At 44.4% G+C, this 14182-nt stretch overlaps 1 protein-coding gene across 5 annotated transcripts in view; it reads right to left on the reverse strand.

The window, feature by feature from the left end:
- The window catches only part of LOC126412066 (solute carrier family 2, facilitated glucose transporter member 1-like), a 557262-nt gene that overhangs the window by 137225 nt on the left and 405855 nt on the right, over window positions 1-14182 (reverse strand). The gene's annotated exons all lie outside the window — the stretch shown is intronic.

Here is a 14182-nt window from a genome sequence, read left to right on the forward strand (position 1 = left end):
ATCAGTAGCAGTCGAGATTACAGGCATCTTATCCGCATGGCTGTAACGGGTCGTGCAGCCACGTCACGATCCCTGAGTCAACAGATGGGGTCGTATGCCAGACAACAACCATCTGCACAAACAGTTCGACGACATTTGCAGCAGCGTGGACTATCAGCTCGGAGACTATGGCTCGGATTACCCTTGACGCTGCATCACAGACAGGAGCGCCTGCGATGGTGTACTCAACGACGAACCTGGGTGCACGAATGGCAAAACGTCATTTTTTCGGATGCATCCAGGTTCTGTTTACAGCATCATGATGGTCGCATCCATGTTTGACGACATCGCGGTGAACGCACATTGGAAGCGTGTATTCGTCATCGCCACACTGGCGTATCACCCGGCGTGATGGAATGGGGTGCCATTGGTTACACGTCTCGGTCACCTCTTGTTCGCACTGACGGCACTTTGAACAGTGGACGTTATACATTTCAGATGTGTTACGACCCGTGGCTCTACCTTTCACTCGATCCCTGCAAAACCCTACATTTCAGCAGGATAATGCACGACCGCATGTTGCAGGTCCTCTACGGGCCTTCCTGGATACAGAAAATTATCGACTGCTGCCCTGGCCAGCACATTCTCCGGATCTCTCACCAATTGAAAACGTCTGATCAATGGTGACCGAGTAACTTGCTCGTCACAATACGCCAGTCACTACTCTTGATGAACTGTGGTATAGTGTTGAAGCTGCATGGGCAGCTGTACCTGTACACGCCATCCAAGCTCTGTTTGACTCAATCCCCAGGCGTATCAAGGCCGTTATTACTGCCAGAGGTGTTCTGGGTACTGATTTCTCAGGATCTGTGCACCCAAATCGCGTGAAAATGTAGTCACATGTCAGTTCAAGTATAATATATTTGTCCAATGAATACCCGTTTATCATCTGCATTTCTTCTTGGTGTGGCAATTTTAATGGCCAGTAGTGTATGAATGCTCTACTTGCAGGCTTGGCTAGCATCTGCATTTGTGTGCAAGCACCCATTTCTCGTGGTGTTCCCATGTTTTCGTCCAACCCCAGTCCAGAAACACCACGTTTCTGCTCGCGGATGACACCATCTCTACATTTTCTACTCAGTGACTCTTCATGTGCTCTAACAGTACTTCACATTTCGCCGTTTTAGCAACTGTTTGATTGAAAACCCCATTGTTTACAGGAGTATCGAAGTGTGGGAATTGATGCATGAAGGAGGACATTCGGTTAATTAGGCTTGGATGAAATAACTTTGTGGGATCGCTGGCAGTGAACCTGTCGACCACACAAACAAAGTAGCTGCTACGACAGTATGTACCACCTGGACTGAAATCCCAAGTACGGATTACCTGTAACTTTTCATTTCCACTATCGCAATTTATGCCTTAGGCCATTATCAAGTGCAGATGTTTTGGCTTTAAGCCATGTGTACTTTATACAAGCTGACACATTTATATGTCGTTTTCATTTGCTGTTATATACATTCGTAACGCTGCTAAGTAGTGCGAGCGCAAATGTCCATATATCATAAAAGAGCACAATATATGGACATGTGTGCTCGCACTACGTAGCAACGTTACGAATGTATATAACAGCAAATGAAAACGACATATAAATGTGTCAGATAGTATAAAGTAGACATGACTGCAGCCAAAACATATGCACTTGATAATGGCCCAAGGCAGAAACTGCAATAGTGGAAATAAAAAGTTCAACACTCACTGGTGTAAACATGAAGTCTTTCAAGAAATTTCACATGACTGAATCCCAGTTACAAAAAGTTAAGTAATGGGAGGAAACAACAAGACACAAAGGCAAGAAGTATGCAACAGTTCACCCATTGGTTTCCTATTCTACATTCAGTGTCTATAGCTGAGCCGGTAAAGTTCATATATGACAGTTGTAGTCCGCTGTGCTCGCCTTCTTCAACCAATCACGTAAAGCGATTTTGTAAACATCCCTATGGCAACGCCGCAGCGTTGTAACACATCTACAGACAGCTATTGTTTTCGCCTGCTGTCGTTTGCGCTTCTCAGTTGAAAGCTGGCAACTGTGCTGTGAGTCAGCAGGGAGCTTTTTACGCCGCCTCGATTATATCCACCTCGCCTCCGTAATACCCAGACTCAAAATGTACCAAAGTATGTTTATGTAATCACCTTCAGATGCTGTTCATCATAGAGACACCTTTCTGCTCTTGTGGAGAAGAAAAGGATGCAGAGGAAACCTTTTCTTTGAATGCTCCAGCCTACATGAAAGAACTACAATGTTTTTACAAGAACTTGTGAATATTGATCACCCGTTGCCGATCTGCATGATGACTTTGTTATCAACACAGGATCACTGACTTCTAAGATCGTGAACAGGACAATGTGGCCTCCACACACCGTTCTCTTAGAAGAATCGAAGAATCAGTTCAGGCTTTCTTCCTTACGGGAAGAAGTAATGTCAGAAAAGGAAGTTGACCGCCACATTTGTGTGCATCCTAGGCCCACGAGAAAGACAGGCCACGGAGCGTACGCCACGAAGGTAGGCCTGAACTCGCTCGTTCACTCAGCTCAGCAGACAAAATGCTTTTCTAGACCTGTTAACACGCAGCTCGGCGTGTACATACTACCGAGAATTGCATCTTCTACTTTAATCTGCTATTATGAAGTCCTACTGATTACCACCAAAAATTTAATTTAAGAGCAATATTCGACATACAGAAACGGTATAACAGCTTGTTCATAGCATTTACTCTCTCCTGCTTAGCACTCATATCAAACAAGAAGTGGTGCCTTAAGCAAGAGATAATCATTTTGGCATGATTTCAGTTTTATTGTACCCCAATACAGCCGTGTGGACTTCCGATCATTGCAGGACTAATAACAGTAAGACTCCATGATTGCAGCCGGCCGAGGTGGCCGAGCGGTTCTAGGCGCTACAGTTTGGAACCGCGTGACCGCTACGGTCGCAGGTTCGAATCCTGCCTCGGGCATGGATGTGTGTGTTGTCCTTAGGTTAGTTAGGTTTAAGTAGTTCTAAGTTCTAGGGGACTGATGACCTCAGAAGTTAAGTCCCGTAGTGCTCAGAGCCATTTGAACCAACTCCATGATTGCGGGTTCCAGTAGAACATGCAATTCTCGTACACTTTCATCCATCGTAAGTAACGTACATATTAAGTCTTTCCTTGCTCCACTTGCAGGTCTCGTAACAAATTTTGCTGAATGCTGTTATTATCTCGACGTAATACCTACGACTCCATCGAAGTGCGTTTACTTTTGATCCGCTGCTTTTCTTCCAAATACAAACTGAATGCAATTATCGTACTAGCAACTGGAGCGCATAACAAGTTGTTGTCCGCCATATTGAAATTTTACGAAAAATATGACGACAATGTAATATCCCTTTTTACACCACGTCAAAGATCTTTGCCAAAGTAATATGATAGTGTAATACTGGCCTTAGCGGGATTGGAACAGACGCCTCATCTACGACCCCTCTTTCCATGCGCAATCGCTAACCACTTTTTTCTCTCATGTAATTCATTATTGTTGGTTGCATTTGTTCGTGGCGGACGTCTATGGAACCTGTTCAGATTCATTGTTGATCCATTCACTCAATTTTTTTTGTTACAGAGGGCAGCTAACCCTCTGACCTAACGAGCTGAGCTGCCATGCTAGCGAACCACTGGACCACAATGACTTCTTACAGCTAGCTCCTTCGCACAGATACATTTTAGTTACACAATAGGTGCATACATTTTCTCTTGCGCTTTTCTCTGAATTGCCAGAGTAATGCACCTTCCTACTTGCGCATTATGCTATTTTAATGGCCTAATAGAGGCGTACAAAGTCTGAAATAAATCCGTGATCAGAGCCTCGTGGCCTCGCCTTGTGGGTAGGGCGCTGTGACAAGCAAGCTACCTCTTATGTCCACTAGGTGGCAGCTTGGTAACAGACGTTACTGCTTGCATTTACATTAGACACATTGTGCAATTCATTTACCAGATAATCGCTTCAGTGTTGTCAAAATATATGGCACAAATTTGGAAAAGATGAGGTATTTTACCTACGTGTAAGATATTATACTGATGTATTCCATAGCTACTGACATAGAAAATATGTTGAAACAGGTCATCAGTTCAAAACAAACACTTAGTGCGATCTTGCCTCAGAAATATTTCTTCAGATATTAGAATCCGTAGATTGCCTCCCTAACGAAAATGTCTGTAATATATAACATGTCCACAGGATCAATCAGGCTGTGATCAGTCTGATTTTTAATCGTATCTCCATACAGTGCAGCGTAAACAAGATTACCGCTACGCAAGTCAAGTCGTCCAGCCATAGATACTTACGCCTGTGCTACCCGTGAAAAGCCCCGGCGGATGACTGGTACTGTTATAAAATACGGCTGAGAGCCGTGGGTCGCAGTGCGGCCATCACTGCTATGACCTAGAGAGCCTGTATACAGAGAAAGAGTGGCCATAGGTGAAGTTGCCCGTGATTTGTTGATTAGCTTTGGCGCCATTTTTCTGCCAAACGACTCTCGCGGTTCCTATGTTCGCCTTGCTTTTGAGTTGAAGTTCAGAGGACTTTTGGAAACGATTAAAAGGTATTTGTGTTATTGAGGGACTTGTTATGCGTTGTGCATGCATGTTCGACTTATTTGTATATCGTTTTTAGTTCGTAATTAGCATTTGCGATCTTAAATACGAGTTAAAATAATGAAGCGTTTTGTGATGAAGTCGGTAGACCTACATGTTTGAAGTAAACACGTCAGTACTTGTACAGTATTGTTTTTGACATCTGTAATTCGTTCTGCAGACGTTCGTAAACAATGCCAGGTCGTGCTGCATTTGGTTGTAAACAACTGCTTACGACTTTCATTCATCTGACGTAATACGAAAAATGGTTCAAAAGGCTCTGAGCACTATGGAACTATGCTGAGGTCATCAGTCCCCTAGAACTTAGAACTACTTAAACCTAACTAACCTAAGGACATCACACACACCCATGCCCGAGGCAGGATTCGAACCAGCGACCGTAGTGGTGGCGCGGTTCCAGACTGTAGCGCCTAGAACCGCTCAGCCACTCCGGCCGGCTGACGTAATACAGGTACGTTAAATCTTTAGCATTATGCACTTCCGATACAAAACAAATGCTATACACTGTATTTTTTTTATTTACGTTACTTTCATTGCAATATGTCTAGTAAACGAACTTTATTCGTTACTTGCATTTATCTCCTTTAATTTTTACAGCCACTGTATGAAATTTTCCTGTGCTGTACGTGGTAGGCTACTATGAGTATGTTATAGCTGTAAAGAAAGGCATTTAACGAACGATTTCTCCATATTGTCTTGTGCTTTTGATTCGGTGAATGTGTACTCCACTAATGGCCATTCAAAAGTCCCGCCCGCAGTTTGGCAGAAAAATGGCCACCGTATCGTCCGATTGGCGACTCTCTCCCTATACAGGCTCTGTACCCTGTCCTGTTGTCACTCCTTACTGAGATAGCGTCCGCCCCCGGTAGCTGAGTGATGCAGGCACGGTTGCTCAGCGTGCTCGTCAGAGGGTTAGCTGCCCTCTGCAATTAAAAAAAAAAACTGAGGGAATGGACCAACGAAGAGCTTAAACGGACGTCATAGGACGTCCGCCCCGAACAAATGGAACAAACTATAGCGAACCATATGAGATGGTCAGCGCGACAGAATGTCAATCCTAAGGGTCCGGGTTCGATACCCGGCTGGGTCGGAGATTTTCTCCGCTCAGGGACTGGGTGTTGTGTTGTCCTAATCATCATCATTTCATCCCTATCGACGCGGAAATTCGCCGAAGTGGCGTCAAATCGAAGGACTTGTACCCGGTGAACGGGACACAGCTTCTGGCCGCTCACGACTTCCCAGCTGGGCTGGTGAGAGTGTCTGCGGCGGCCGAGCAGCGACCTCCGCGGCTGTCTGGCACGTGTACGCAGCACGCACGTGCCGCCCACGACACGCTCGTGCGCCGCCAGACGGCGGAACCACTCCACGCACTGCCGGAAACGATCACCGCCCACAGCACTGCTCAGCGTCCACTGTCGCCGCTGTCGTGGTGGCGCCACGGTGTGAGCAGAGCGTCTACAGACGATCGGGAACATTCGTTGCAAGTGCTACACCAAGGAAGTGTGATAGGATCGTTACTGTTACACAGTGAGGGGGCAAAAGTCATGGAATAGCGATATGCACATACAGGGTGTTACAAAAAGGTACGGCCAAACTTTCAGGAAACCCTCACACACAAATAAAGAAAAGATGTTATGTGGACATGTGTCCGGAAACGCTTAGTTTCCATGTTAGAGCTCATTTTAGTTTCGTCAGTACGTACTGTACTTCCTCGATTCACAGCCAGTTGGCCCAATTGAAGGAAGGTAATGTTGACTTCGGTGCTTGTGTTGACATGCGGCTCATTGCCCTACAGTACTAGCATCAAGCACATCAGTACGTAGCATCAACAGGTTAGTGTTCATCACGAACGTGGTTTTGCAGTCAGTGCAATGTTTACAAATGCGGAGTTGGCAGATGCCCATTTGATGTATGGATTAGCACGGGGCAATAGCCGTGGCGTGGTACGTTTGTATCGAGACAGATTTCCTGAACGAAGGTGTCCCGACAGGAAGACGTTCGAAGCAATTGATCGGCGTCTTAGGGAGCACGGAACATTCCAGCCTATGACTCGCGACTGGGGAAGACCTAGAACGACGAGGACACCTGCAATGGACGAGGCAATTCTTCGTGCAGTTGACGATAATCCTAATGTCAGCGTCAGAGAAGTTGCTGCTGTACAAGGTAACGTTGACCACGTCACTGTATGGAGAGTGCTACGGGAGAACCAGTTGTTTCCGTACCATGTACAGCGTGTGCAGGCACTATCAGCAGCTGATTGTGCCTCCACGGGTACACTTCTGCGAGTGGTTCATCCAACAATGTGTCAATCCTCATTTCAGTGCAAATGTTCTCTTTACGGATGAGGCTTCATTCCAACGTGATCAAATTGTAAATTTTCACAGTCAACATGTGAGGGCTGACGAGAATCCGCACGCAATTGTGCAATCACGTCATCGACACAGATTTTCTGTGAACGTTTGGCCAGACATTGTTGGTGATGTCTTGATTGGGCCCCATGACCTTCCACCTACGCTCAATGGAGCATGTTATCATGATTTCATACGGGATACTCTACCTGTGCTGCTAGAACATGTGCCTTTACAAGTACGACACAACATGTGGTTCATGCACGATGGAGCTCCTGCACATTTCAGTCGAAGTGATCGTACGCTTCTCAACAACAGATTCGGTGACCGATGGATTGGTAGAGGCGGACCAATTCCATGGCCTCCACGCTCTCCTGACCTCAACCCTCTTGACTTTCATTTATGGGGGCATTTGAAAGCTCTTGTCTACGCAACCCCGGTACCAAATGTAGAGACTCTTCGTGCTCGTATTGTGGACGGCTGTGATACAATACGCCATTCTCCAGGGCTGCATCAGCGCATCAGGGATTCCATGCGACGGAGGGTGGATGCATGTCTCCTCGCTAGCGGAGGACATTTTGAACATTTCCTGTAACAAAGTGTTTGAAGTCACGCTGGTACGTTCTGTTGCTGTGTGTTTCCATTCCATGATTAATGTGATTTGAAGAGAAGTAATAAAATGAGCTCTAACATGGAAAGTAAGCGTTTCCGGACACATGTCCACATAACATAGTTTCTTTCTTTGTGTGTGAGGAATGTTTCCTGAAAGTTTGGCCGTACCTTTTTATAATACCCTTTATACACATGGCGGTAGTATCGCGTACACAAAGTATAAAAGAGCAGTGGACTGGCTTACATTTGTACTCAGCTGATTCACGTGGAAAGGTGTTTCCGACGTGATTAAAGCCTCACGACGGAAATTACAGACTTTCAAAGAGGAATGGTAGTTGGAGCTAGACGCATGGTACATTCCATTTCGAAAATCGTTTGGGAATTCAATATTTCAAGATCCACAGTCTCAAGAGTGCGCCGAGAACACCAAATTTCGGGCATTACCTCTCAACACGGACAACGCACTGTCCGACGGCCTTCACTTAACGACAGAGAGCAGCGGCGTTTGCGTAGAGTTTTCAGTACTAACAGACAACCAACAGTGCGTGAAATAACGGCTGAAATCAATGTGGGATGTGCGACGAATGTATCTGTTGGAACAGTGCTGCGATATCTCGCGGTAATGGGCTATGGTAGCGAGTGCCTCTGCTAAAAGCACGTCGCCTGCGGCGCCTCTCCTGGACTCGTAATAGTGTCAGATAGACACTGGACTGGAAAACCGTGGCTTGTTCAGATGAGTCCTGATTTCATTTGGTAAGAGCTGATGGTAGGCCCTACCAAGCCATGGACCCAGATTGTCAGTAAGGCACTGTGCAAGCTGGTGATTGTTGCTTAGTGACGTGGGCTGTGTTTACGTGGAATGGTCTAGTTCCTCTGCTCCAGCTGAACAGACCATTGACTGGAAATTGTTCTGTTCCACTACTTGGAGACCATTTGCAACCACTAATCAACTTCACGTTCCCAAACAACGATAGCATTTTTATGGATGACAGTCTGCCTTGTCACAGGCCCACAATTATTCCCGATTGGTCTGAAGAACATTCTGGACAGTTTGAGCGAATGATTTGGCCACCCAGACAGCCCGACGTGAATCCCATCGATCAGTTATGGGACATAATCCTCAGGTCAGTTCGTGCATAAAATTCTGCACCGGCAACACTCTCGCAGTAGTGGACGACTATAGAGGCAGCATGGCTCAGTATTTGTGCAGTGGACTTACACCGACTTGATGAGTCCATGCCATGCCACGTCGAGTTGCTGCACTACGCAGAGCTAATGTCCGACACGACATTAGGAAGTATCCCATGACTTTTGTCAGCTCAGTGTACGTTAACACGCGATACTCTATGGACTGGGCCATTTTGTTTTGGCACCTCAAGCAATGTGCGGTGCTGTGCCGCGGAGTATTTTTTCTGAACACATTTTTTAAAATGACGAAAGATAAGTGGTACTTGGTTTTGGTGAGCGTTTTATTAAACCACGAATTAACGAGTCAGTGGGAGAATTGGTATAGACCTAGCTTTATTTGTAACAACGGATACAACGTTGAACCAATCCTCAGAGCATCGAAAGTGTTACCTTCAGCTCCCTCTCAGAAAGAAAGAAAGAAAGAAAGCTAATTATCCTCATTGAGGGTAAATATGCTTCCTTTGCACTACTACTCTCCCTAGCGACACTTGCTTCACCCATACGCTGTACCGCATTTAAAATCTACCAAGTTATTCGTGTATACTATATTACACTTCATTGCTAGATTCCTTACTTCTGAACTGACATTAACTGGAAGACTTCAGGTTGCCGGTACTTTGTGCATGACCACTGCCAACAACAACAACAACAACAACAACAGCAATGAGTTGGCTCTATGGCAATATAGTAACCATTGCATTTTTACTGTTGTGTTGTGGTATTATTGAGTTCTTGAATTCTTGGTGCTCCGCCGCTTTCAGATATTTATTAAAGAACATCTTGTATACACATGAAAAAATAGTTCAAATGGCTCTGAGCACTATGGGACTTAACATCTGTGGTTATCCAGTCCCCTAGAACTTAGAACTACTTAAACCTAACCAACCTAAGGACATCACACACATCCATGCCCGAGGCAGGATTCGAAACTGCGACCGTAATGATCACGCGGTTCCAGACCGAAGCGCCTAGAACCGCACGGCCACACCGGCCGGCTATACACCATGAGCTGCGCTAAAAATGTTTATTTGCCAATACCGGCTTTTGGGTTCCTAAGCAGCAGTGACATGCATATCAGTTAATAAGCTTGTAAGATCTGAAATCTGTTCTGTTACATGGTACACAGGTTATCACGTATGTTAGCGTTGTCAAATCTTAGGGAGTGATAATTCTTGATAACTTTGGAAATAACTGTCATATATGAAGTCGCTGCTTAAGATTTGACAGCGCTAACATACATGACAACCTTTATAATGTTTAATAGGACATTATAGATTCTATCATATAGCAAGGCAATGCTATAGAGCTGCCACTGATGACAGGTTAGGAACCCGATAGCCGGATTTTGCAAAAATACATTTCTAGTGCAGCTGATAGTGTATAGAAGATGCCGTTTAATAGTTAATGAGTTGGTTTATCTGTTGGAGAATGAATAATGAAGCAATTTCCGATCCACTGAGCGACTACTTGCAACTCGGAAAAGCCATTTCCGTGTGGTATCTAAGCCATATGTGACGTATATCTCTCCATTTCATTGTCATAGATGCATAGTATGAAGTATTTGTGTATTAGATGGAGTGTGTGTGGAAGATGACTTTCATACAGTCGTTTCGCAAGCTTTAATTTCCACCATAGTGTCTCATTCGTTAATCCTAATATTAAAATAGAAAAAAAGTGTTATTATCGGTAACATGTAACCAGTAATACAGTATTCCGAAATAGTGATAATAGTAATGATCTTTTGAAAATAATTATGTTTCGTCACCGAAAGAGTATCGAACTCTTTTGTTTTTACCCCTCAGAAAATTTCATTTTAGCACTCAAGGGGTAATGGAGAACCACCGATGTAGTGGATAGCGCCGGACGTTCCATAAGGCTGTTCACAGATGATACCGTTGTCAATAAGAAGGCAGCAGTGTCAGAAGACTATAGCGAACTGAGGGTAAACATGCAGAGGATGGATGAAGACTGCGGGAACTGGCTGCTGACCTGGAACGTAAATAAATGGAACAGATCGCACGTAAATATACGAAGAGATCCGTTACTGTTCGGTAACACTGCTGGTGACTAACCACTGGAAACAGTAACCACGTAAAATATCTACGACTAATCATCCGTAGCGACCTAAACTGGGATGAATATATAAAGCAACCTGTAGGAAAAGCCGTGGACAGGCAGAGATTCATTGCGAGACACTTAAGGAAATGTAATTCATCCACGTAAGAAGTGTCTTAAGAAACATTTGCTGGATCGAAACTGGAGTACTGCACATCAGTATGAAATTCTCACCACGTAGGATTAATAAAAGAGAGAGGAAGATTCAACGAAGAGCGGCGTGTTTTGTCACGGGATGATATAGTCTCCGCGAGAGCGTTACAGGGACGCTCGACAAACTCCAGTGGCAGATAGTACAAAACATGTGAGGCGTCGTACATCATTGAAATTCAGAGAGTGTACGTTCCGCGAAGGGTTGCGCACAATTTTACTTACACCCGCATACGTTTCACGAAATGAGCACAATCAGAAGACCCGAGAAATTAGAGATAATTCGGAGCCTTCTGGACAATCATCCATTCACATCGCCATTCGCGGATGGAACAGGGAAGCGCGAAACAGATAGTGGTACCAGAAGTACTTTCCGCCACACACCGTGAAGTAGCGTGCGGAGGATATATGTGGATGTAAATGGAGCTGCGTGAAGACATAACTGGACGTCGCACATGCCCGTCTCGTCCATCAGGACGTTTACGAGCATAAAGGGTAAGATAGTGAGGTAATGGGCACTTGTTAGGTGTTCCGACGGTGTATCGTAACTTACAGCAAAATCTGACGGGGGGGGGGGGGGGGTTAAGATAACAGAATCAAACACATTCTGCTAAGCACGTAAGTAACTGAATAAAATATGTCAATACGTCAAACGTGACATACAAAAATGTACCTTGCGATCGAATGTACAGTTGAGAACACAACAAGCAACAGTTTTTATTATAAACATGCTTCTGCTCTTACAGAATGTTTTTCTGTGACAGTTATCATGGACTACTGTAAGGATTAAACAACAGTAAACAGGCGGCAGTTATTTAATATGCTGAGACAGCTTTTCTCGAGTTAATAGCTTCCCAGTTAATTTTAATGAGATCACTTTTAGCATATAAAAGTGCAAAACATATACTACAATGCAATGTCATTACATTATTAATACAATATACAGAATAACACAATTATTGTCACATACTGAACAGCTAATGAAATAATTGTTCGGTGCTCATGTATGCGACAGCTTTGTGACAATTGTTGTACATGGTGGTAACGCCTTCCCCCATTCAGTCAACTGCAAAACAACTGGGAACGATAATAACAGGGCGAGTATTGTCATTTTTCGAGGATACGAGGTTTTATCAATACTGTCTTTTAGTTCTTGTTTTGCGCTTTTGTATTTGTATCCAGACACTCCGTATAAAGCGGAATTGACCACCACATGTCAGGAAAGTTTGACCTTCAAGAATAAAACGAGGCAGCGAATATTGTGTGGTCACTAGAAAAGCAGTAACAGCAGACTTATCCCATCAGGAGAGTTCATTGACTTCTAACGTGGACTAAGATGCCATATGAGCAACAGATCCGTCAAGAGCATTTAAATCGTTATAATACTGCTTAAGTGGAGTGTTAGTGATGCGACTGAAGTGGAAACGCGAAGGAACAGCCACAGTTAAACCAAAACCAGGGAGACCTCATTCACTGACGGACAAGGCCAGTGGAGCAAAGCAGAGGGCGCTCCTAAATATCGCATGAAATCAGCAGAAGTTCCTAAGTTCTACCAGCAGTCCAGCTAGCAAAATGACTGTCAAGAAGGAGTTAAAAAGAATGGGATACTATGACCGATCAGCTCCTCATCAGCCACACGTTTCTGTAGGCAATACTAAGCGACGGTTGAGTTATGCATCTACATCGATACTCTCAAAATTACACTTGAGAGCCTGACAGAGGATTCGTCAAACCACCTACACAATAATTCTCTGTTATTCCACTCTCGAACAGCGCGCAGAATAAACGAACTCCTGTAACTTTCCTTGTGAGCTCTGATTTCCCTTGATCGTTCCTCCCTATGTAGGTCGGCTTCAACAAAATATTTTCGCATTCGGAGGGTTAAGTTGACGACTGATATTTCGTGACAAGATCCCGCCGCAACAAGACAAGGCTTTGTTTTAGTGACGGCCACCACAAATCCTGTATTATGTCCGTGACGCTCTCTCCTATTTTTCGAAAATACAAAACGTGCTGCTCTTCTTTGCACTTTCTCGATGTACTCCATTAATCCTATCTGGTAAGGCTCCCAAACCGCGCAGCAGTATTCTAAAAGGGGGCAGACAAGTATAGTGTAGGCACCCTCTTTAGTAGATCTACTACATTTTGTAAGTGTCCCGCCAATAAAACGCAGTCTTTGGTTAGCCTTCCCCACAATATTTTCTATATGTTCCCTCCAATTTAAGTTGTTCGTAATTGAAAATTCCTAACTATTTATTTGAATTTACGGCCTTTAGATTTAACTGATTTATCGTGTAACCGAAGTTTAACGGATTCCTTTCAGCACTCATGTGGATGACCTCACACTTTTCATTTTTAGTTTCAATCACCAATTTTCGCACCATATAGATATCTTTTCTAAATCGTTTTGCAATTTATTTTGATCTTCTGATGACTTTAGTAGTCCATGAACGACAGCGTCATCTGCAAACAACCTAAGACGGTTTCTCTGATTGTCTCCCAAATCCTTTATATAGATATGGAACAGCAAAGAGCCTATAACACTATCTTGGGGAACGTCAGAAATCACTTCTGTTTTACTCGATGACTTTCCGTCAATTACGACGAACTGGGACCTCTCTGACAGGAAATCACGAATCCAGTCACAACACTGAGACGATATTCCATAAGCACGCAATTTCACCAGAAGCCGCTTGTGTGTTATAGTGTCGAAAGCCTTCCGGAAATCCAGAAATACGGAATCAATTTGAAATCCCTTGTCAATATCACTCAACACTTCGTGCGTGTAAAGTGCTAGCTGTGTTTCACAAGAACGATATTTTCTAAATCCGTGTTGACTGTGTGTCAACACAAGGTTTTTGGAAATTTGTGGTAAAGTCTTATGGGACCAAACTGTTGAGGTCATCGGTCCCTAAGCTTAACACACTTCTTAACTAACTTATGCTGATTACGACACACACACCCATGCCGGAGGGAGGACTCGAACCTCCGATGGGGGCAGCCGCGCGGACCGTGAATGACGCCCTAGACCGCGTGGCTACTCCGCGCGGCTTACACGGTTTTATTCGAGGTAATTCATTATGTTCGAACACAATATACGTTCCA

Source organism: Schistocerca serialis, chromosome 7 (assembly GCF_023864345.2).
Source record: "Schistocerca serialis cubense isolate TAMUIC-IGC-003099 chromosome 7, iqSchSeri2.2, whole genome shotgun sequence".
Lineage (NCBI taxonomy): Eukaryota > Metazoa > Arthropoda > Insecta > Orthoptera > Acrididae > Schistocerca > Schistocerca serialis.